The sequence below is a fragment of the Echeneis naucrates genome, chromosome 17 (assembly GCF_900963305.1).
Source record: "Echeneis naucrates chromosome 17, fEcheNa1.1, whole genome shotgun sequence".
Lineage (NCBI taxonomy): Eukaryota > Metazoa > Chordata > Actinopteri > Carangiformes > Echeneidae > Echeneis > Echeneis naucrates.
Window position 1 is genome coordinate 13,238,471 of NC_042527.1, and position 8,790 is coordinate 13,247,260.

The 8,790-nt window shown below is 39.7% G+C and overlaps 1 protein-coding gene and 1 pseudogene across 1 annotated transcript in view; both read left to right on the forward strand.

Moving 5' to 3' along the window:
• Positions 1 to 1,984: 1,984 nt before the first annotated feature.
• LOC115057810 (opsin-5-like) overlaps positions 1,985 to 8,790 on the forward strand; it is a 132,895-nt gene continuing 126,089 nt past the window's right edge. Inside the window, exon 1 of the mRNA XM_029525022.1 lies at positions 1,985 to 2,106. The gene's annotated coding sequence lies outside the window, so the exon portion shown is untranslated. The remainder of the gene's footprint in view (positions 2,107 to 8,790) is intronic.
• Positions 3,653 to 8,790, forward strand: part of LOC115057627 (opsin-5-like) — a 7,111-nt pseudogene continuing 1,973 nt past the window's right edge.

Here is an 8,790-nt window from a genome sequence, read left to right on the forward strand (position 1 = left end):
AAAATATCAGTTTCAGGTGTATTTTGCAAGTAAAGCTGGCTTTATATGATTTCCATTAACGTTTTTCTTGGGTTTTTTCTTTTCTTTTTTTTTTCCTTTGTTTTTCGAAGCATATTTCATATTCTTCCCATTCTTCTTGTCATGGCTATCTGCAGGCAACAGCAGCATTTCCCCACTTGGAAATGTGTTACATGTTCATACGATACTCGTACCAGACAACTTTGATGTTCATGCTGTGTTTTATCTTGTCATGGTCTTTCATTTCTTCCTACCCTCTGTGGCCATTACAATTAATTCTTTAAACACACCTTTACTGCAGCTTTCATCTCAAGCTTTGGCTCAATCTGTTCCAGTCGTTTTTCATGTTGGCTTGTGTGTGTGTGTGTGTGTGTGTGTGTGTGTGTAAATTTCTTTATGTAAGAAGTAGTTCAAGTGGTATGTAAGACAATTTTTTCACTGTTTAATTCTTTTGATGATAATTCAACCCTACTTTCAAGCTGTGACAAACTGGATTGTTTACCTTTCTGAATTCTCTGAGATAAATTCAAAATTAATTTTCAAGGGCCATCAAATGTCTGCTTGACCCTTTGTGATTGGTGTCATTTATGTTCATGTGAGACTCACAATAATAAGATGTAACTGACCACATCACATTGTTGTTTGTGCTATTGAAAGGGACAATTCCATGGAATTCACAATCATCCCATAAAGCACCACAGTGCAGCAACAATGAAAACTGATATTTAACTATTCAAATCCATTGACCCTTTGGCAAGTTCATTATTACAGAGACATAGTGGAACAAGGTTGTTCAAACCCTGAAGAATTTCAATTAAAACTTCACTGAAGCGTACACATGGTCTCAGAAGATGAAATGGTAAAGTACACCCTGTGAATTTCAGGGAAATATTTGGAAGGTGATAAAAAGCCATAAAAAGAATATACAGCATAGTCAATTAACTTGTTCAGGCCATCCACCTGTAAGGAAAATAGGTTTATGGATAATACTTAAAAAAAAAAAAGTATGATAGTGATTGACTTGAACAATGAATCTCTGTCTTGTTTCTTGCTGCTAATAAAAACAAATATCAGTAACCTTACAGGAATCACTCTCACACAAACTCAGCCACTTAGAAGTTACAGAAATATCGAACAGTGTATTAAAAGAGAATGAAATTTCCCCTTTGATGGGACCAATATTGATACAAAAACCCTCCAAATCCTTCATGTCTGAGAGTCGGATCTGGAGTAGTTTTCCTTTCATCTACGAGCCAAAGTTCAGAGAATCTGTCACTGTCCTGGAACCAAATGGATACAGATCACCTGCATACTTCCAAAGCTACAAGGAACAAACACTTCAAGTGAGAAAGGGAGAATGAATTTGTAATTGATGTCATTAATTGATCAAAGAGCTCCAGTTTGCAGGATCACGGGTCATTAGTGAAGTGGGTAAGTTTTTACCCCATAACCCCATAAAGTGGGGCAGATTTGAAACGTTTGGATTATAAAAGCTATTGATGATGATGTAGTCTGTCCGATGTAGCCTAACTTTCCATCTCCATCAGGTTAAATGATGATCTTACGGGGGACTCCATCAGGTAGTTGTAATATCAATGAATGTCCCCTCCGGCCGTTCAGTGGGGTCATTTCTCCATGAAAATGAAGGCGATAAAAGGGACGTGAGCAAGACCCACATATGTGATTTATTTATTGTCCCATTTTTTCTCCAGTACAGCGAGCATGTTAAAATACTCATCTGACATTTTGTATATGTTTTAAGCAAACTACTGGACAATGTTTTTTTAAATTGTACCGCTGATTGTTTTACAGACTAGAGACTAGGCTTGACCCGGAGAATGAACTCTGAGTCATCCAAAAGATTAGTTCAAAATGAACGAATCGTTCACGAACGACACATCACTACTAGTGAAAGCGTGTTCCCTGAGTGTGTGCACGGACACACATCGGCTCCTCTGAGAGTGCTGAAGCTGTGAGCAGCTCCTCTGGGATCACACTTATAGCATAATACTGGGAATTTAGCGGGACCTTCTTTGGATCAGCAATCGTTTTAGTTAACGCTGATTTGTTCACCACTAAGTCGATGAGGTAATGCATTTTTGTTACTATTATTATTTCTGTCAGTCGATTTTGGAAGGAGTTTGCACATAAATTGCATCTCAAGCGAGAGTTACATCTGTAAGCCTGCTAATTAACAGCGCGCGTATTTGCGCCTTTACGCACGGAACCTCTCCAATTAACAACAAAACGACACAACTAAGACAGAGTGAGCAGCTATCAATTTTAGTAGATACTGTCGTTTGATATGTAACCGTTTACACCACAATATTTTCATTGACTTATTGCCTCACATGAAGCGTAAAAGCAGATAGAGATAATGTTTTACCCCCTTCCATACTAAAATATTTATGATAGATTGTTATTTTAATTATCTCTTTTTTTTTTTACTTTTTGCTGTATTGATATTTGTAGATTTGTAGGAAAACGTTCATACTCGAATGAGACTGAGTGTTTACCTTAGAGGTTACTTAAGCAAAAACACAAACCATAATTGAGGACAGTGACGGGTTAGATATAAGTACAGTTACGGTAACCTAATACATCATACCACAGGGGACACAGCACACAAAAATGGTGGAAAAAAAGTTTTTTTTCGTGTGTGGTTCAATAGCCTATAGCCAACCAGTCAGTCAAATAATGTGAAGAGAGATGATAATTTTACACACTCCCACTGTCAAAATGAATGCTTTAACTTGCTCCATCTGGTGGGAACCTAGCAAACAATATCTAAAGACAAATTAGAGGAACAAAGATTCAAGGAAAAATCAAAGTTAAAACAGCATGAGGTTAACAAAGAAACAGAAGAGGGAAGTCTTCTTGTGTGTTTTAGGTTTGTACTCAGGTGCAACAAAACATTATTCCTGAGCTGTCAGGCATATGGGAATGAATACAGTATGTCAAATCCCAGAATTTATTTTCATGTGAACACACTGCAGTTGCAGTGCTCTTAATTTGTGTTTTATTAATAAATCGTACTGTTGCAGAGGTGGAATCTGAAATGCTGTATGATTCAGGGCATGACAAAAAAACTGCAAAATATGATATGGCCACATGAACAGCAGATAATGGTCGATTTCCGTGTTATCTATCATTAAGTTGCTTGTTCATTGGCCCTTGTGCCATGCATTGATGACACATGATTGATGATAGGATCAGCCTTTATCTGCTGAAGCAGAATGAAGACATGCAAATGCTGAGTGCTGAGGAAGTGATCACATCTGGCTTGAAGACAGGTGCAATTATTTCAGATGTGTGCAAATAACAGTCAGATATTGGCACTGTGAAAACGTCAATACATCATTGTCACATGCATATGTGTAACACGTTCATTCCCTGCGTGACTGAAGTTTGACAACTGAAAGGAGAAATTACAAACAGTTGCCAACATCGAATAAGGTCAACATATCAGAAAACAAGCCAAGTACATGACAGCACTTAAGTCTAATCAGCATTACCTTTAGGTCACTTGTAAAAACCTATATATCAGTCAAGCAGCTTGATTTGATTTGATTTGAAAAATGTCTTTTATATATATATATTTAAAAATCCATTGCTCTTGAAAACCTCTTTTCAGATGGGCTTGTTAGAAGACACTGCGTTCCTGTCCAACATACCTGTGCCACTGGATATAACGGTGGCTGTGGTCTACTTTGTTTTTGGTGAGTAATTTTTACAGAAAGGCAGACCACTGAGGCATGTACACACAGCACATGCAACATGCAACATGCAACACAACAGCATAAGATGTCACTGATCATGAGTTCTATGGCTTGATCATGTACTGAAAAATTCTCATTTCCGGTTTCACTTTCAATCGTCTTAGTGGTATTTCTGAAGAATTCTTACATTCATTGTGTTTGTAAGCCGCAGCCTGTTTGAAGGAAACCAGAAAGTGCAATGTTACTTTCTCTTGTGACTTCCTTGCTTGCTCATTTAACAATACCAATTTAAAGAGGGTAATTTTAGATTCCAAGTTCAGTTCAGGTTTCCTAATTGCAGTGTTTTGCTTTAATTATGTATTCAGCATGGTGGTGTAACGCCAGTGTTTTTGCTACTGTGTCTGCTGTAATTAGTGTAGAAGTAAAAGTTTATGTTTATTTAATACATGTTACCCTAAGGTACAGGCTGAGACTGAGCTGGTCTCTCAGTTCCCAGCCTCTATGCTCAGCTAAGCCAACTCTTTTGTTGCTTTAGTCCCATAATCACTGCTCAGATGTACAAGCAATGTATTCCCATCTAATGATCCCAGAGAAAACAAATGATATGTTCCAAGATGCAGACAGATGCTGAATATCTGAAACGAATTATCTGACACTTTATTTTACTGCAGGAGTCTGTTCACTGTTTGGAAACAGCACACTGCTGTATGTATCATACAAGAAAAAGCACCTCCTCAAACCTGCTGAGTACTTCATCATCAACCTTGCTGTTAGTGACTTGTGCCTGACTCTGTCCCTTTACCCAATGGCAATAACGTCAAGCTTCTACCACAGGTACGACACCCAGCACAGTCTGTAGCTGTAATGGTTTGGAAACACAAGGTGGTTGTTCTCACAGTCAGAAAAGGGGATACTTTCATGTGAAGCACCTGCTCTAAGGAAAGTATATAAGCCAGAATGTTCTGCTTTGACTTTGAATTAGACTTGGCTCATTTAAATACATGCCTGGTTAATAATAACAGAGACAGTGTGTTGACAGATGAGGATTGTAGCGCTAATGGTGCTCTCCTCTTTTCCCTTTCTCATCCTTTCCTTCATTGATCTCTCTTCTCTGTCTTTGCTTTGCATCGTCCTCTTTCCTCTTTCTCACACCCCCTTGCCCACCCACGCAGGTGGCTGTATGGGAAAACAGTGTGCTCCATATACGCTTTTTGCGGCATGTTGTTTGGCATCTGCAGTCTGTCCACTCTAACCCTGCTAAGCATGGTGTGCTTTGTAAAAGTATGTTACCCATTCTATGGTAAGTCCTTAGAGAAGATATTGTTTTGCCCACTGAAATGACATGACTAAGTGGCTGGACGTCAATTTATCTGTTGAAGAAAACCAATTAATCCCTCCGTGAAGCGCTGCTCATTAGCTTTCCTTTGATGACTGACAATTTCAGCGGCTGGCCTCAATAAACATTACTTGTGATGCTGGTTGATGCAGTGCAGTGAAGCCTTCTATTTGACCTGAATGTTGTTGTGTAATGTTCTCAGTTTAAGCACTTCAACAGTGAAATTTCTTTTTTTTTTGTTGTTGTTGTTTTTTTTTTTTTACTGATCATTTTCAGTAAATTATATTAAAGACACTTAAAACAAGGTTCCTTTTATATTATGTCTCTATTGCTTTTATTATGATGCCTCCCTGAAACTGACTTAAATAAGGCTATGGTCCCTGGGATAAGATTTTGCTAGATCACTTTGATATTTTTAGGGCTAAAAATATTTGAAACACATGACTAAAATACTTTAATCTGTCAATGTATTATTAATACTGGAAAAAAATTGTATGGCTTGGAGCCCCCATGAACCTCCAGACACACATTAAAGAACCACTGCTCTGTCGGGCTTTTTTCAGATCAATCAGATTGTTTTTGTGTTTTGTTTTGTTTTTTTTTTTTTTTCAGCCATTGGATCTGACTAACTAAGCTCTCCAGTCACCCAACTACTCATGCTCTACCTGTGCCAGCATGAAAATTAGCAACTGAAGATAATGACGCCATATATTTTAGCACTCAACAAAAGCCTGCCCACATGGAAAATGAGATTCTGGCCGTAGTTTTTGCATCCGGAGTCACAATGCTAGATAGGTCCAGTCTGCCTGCTTCTGTCTGAAATAAACTTAGGCTGCAGGTGAAAGCTCCATGGCCACAGCCCTGGACAAACTTCACTCATTCAAGAACCATGTTTGCTTCATTTTACAGGTATGGGTAAGAAAGGACGGCAGAAATGTTATCCATGAACCTTGGCAGTGAGGTCGATCAACATAGTTAACATGTTAAAGGACAAAACACACTAACAGTGACATTCTTCAACACATTTTTCTGATAATGTAATGCTGGGGATGTATAATACAGCCATGGTTGCCTGCGACAACTACAAGTAGGGCTGTACTTCCATTAGTGACACTTTTTGGCATTCAAACTGATGATCTGAAGTAATTCACATCTCTGTTCTATGGCCCTGACACGTGTCTAACTTTTACATAAATGCTGGATGCATGTAGCAAAAAGGTTTCAACACAGAGATACAAAAGGCCCGTCACTCAGAGCTGGTTTATCAACATAGAAAATTTGAACAATGACTATTTCTCTCCACGTTGTGGAGTAAGAACTTCTGGCAGCATTTGGAGGGGAGCAGTCACCCTCACTCCTGCAATTCAAGCAACTCAAATGATCTTTAAAGGTGTTGTTTAATTTATTGTTCAATACACTTTTTGGTTAATCAGTAAATTCAAATTGTGCCAGAAATATTCATGACAATGAAATAATATTGTCTTATTTGCTTTCACAGGGAACAGGTTTAATTCTATTCACAGCCGTCTGCTTGTTGCCTGTGCCTGGGTCTACGCGCTGTTATTCGCCTGCTCCCCTCTGGCCCACTGGGGGGAATATGGACCGGAGCCTTATGGCACCGCTTGTTGCATTGACTGGCACTCGTCCAATCAGCGCACCACAGCGCGCTCTTACACCGTGGTACTGTTTGTCTTCTGCTACATCCTTCCATGCTGTGTTATCATAGCGTCCTATGTGAGCATCCTGGTTACGGTGCACGCATCCCGCAAGACGATGGAGCAACATACACTGAGGCAGACGCACATGAGCAGCATCCAGACAATTATTGTTAAGGTACGAGGAGGTAACACAAAGTGTCACTTCCATCATGCCAGAGATGCCATTTGGCTCATATACTATTAATCGGTGAATTCTAAATAATAAGAGAGATAACGTTTTCTAAGGATAATCCTCTTAAACTCTGAGATCCCTGGTTTGAGATCTTTGCTTCACTGCATCTGCAGCCTTTTTCACTCTCTTTTCGCCTTCATCCTTATAGTTTCTTTATATTATCAGACTGCAGAAGCGTATGTTGAACCCGCTGCACTTTTTATCTACATGCAGGATAAAAGTACTGTAAAACATCTAAAACGTAACTTGGAGGGAAAAAACTAATTATTGATACAAATTAAGGAAAGAAGTGTCAGTGTGTAAGCACCGTACTGACAGTGCAGCATTAATGCAGAGGTGGAGTTTGGGGTTCAGGGGTAAATATCAAAGTAACATCTTAGAGACCAGAGTCCTCTGGAGAGCTTCCACACACTGACCTCAATAAATCAACCTAATGATGCAGCTTCTCATTAGCAGAAATTGGCACTGGTTCTGCTGTGATAAATGAGAAGCTGGCGCTGCCTTAACTGACAAATGGTCATCATCATATACTCACCTCCATAAGCATCCCTCTGACTCATAAAAAGGGCCCTCCAAATTTCTTTAGGCCTGCTGAAAATGGTCCTTTAGGTTGTGAAGATAAATGCCCAGACCTAATGAGCCATACCAGATAGCCTCAGAGTTTGTTCTTATCATTCTAATTGATAAGGCAGGTGATATTCTTTTTTTTGACACTTTCACAGCTCATTCCTCTGTGCTTCAGACCTCAGTTTCTGTAGAAAAAAAAGAATTGAAGCCTACAAACCATCCTTTTGCAGTAGGTGTAGTGTTATTTGATGACCATGAACACAAACTCTGTAATTAATGTTAAATTAGTCCCACATAGGCCTATCCTGCCGCTGCAGATACGAACTACTGCATTATGTATATTGTATATTGTATATTGGTCCGAACTAACACTGTGTACTCTAGTTTGACTAATGTTTAATGAAAACCACAGTGCCCAAGTGTTCCAGGAAGCTAAGAGGTGATCTTTTAAAGATATAAGTGTGTAGTCATGACAGTCAATATTTAAAGTTAAGCATCTTCAATGAAACCTATCAGTGGCAGACCGACCTGGGGAAGCCAGAAGAAGGATGTATTTAGATAATGGTGGTTTTGGTAGTTTCATGTTGACAAAAAGAAAATGTAGAATTACGCTAATCTTTAAGATGTACTTTTATATGGGGAGGAAATCCCCAAAAGCAATTGAAAAGTGGGTTTTTAAACTCATGTTTCTCCCTTATGCTCTTTTTCCTGCAAGCTAAGTGTTGCTGTGTGCATCGGTTTCTTTGCGGCGTGGAGTCCTTACGCTGTGGTGTCCATGTGGGCTGCTTTTGGACACATTGAGAACATCCCTCCCCTGGCGTTTGCCATGCCAGCCATGTTTGCAAAGTCCTCCACCATCTACAACCCAATCATCTACCTGATTCTGAGGCCAAACTTCCGCCGGATGATGTGCAAGGACATGGTTACGCTGTCACTCGTGTCTGAAGTGCTTCCTCTGCTCCCAGGGCTCGGTAAGGTGCTGCTCTAAGCCAGAGATCAGTGTCAGGCTTCGCACAATTCACAGACAGACCCACCAAATCCCCTCATCTAACTCCTCTGTTCAGCCCCCAGTAGGAGCATTTAGGGATCACAGCTGTGAGAGATGCAAGGATGCATTCGAGTGCTTCAGACACTACCCTCAGTGTGTGCCGTTACAAACCCAGCTGCTAATGGAGACTCTTCTAAGGATCAGGACACACCAGATTCCCAAACACATAAGCAGAGGACTCAAAGTGTTTGGCACAAGAAGTCTCTGCTGGC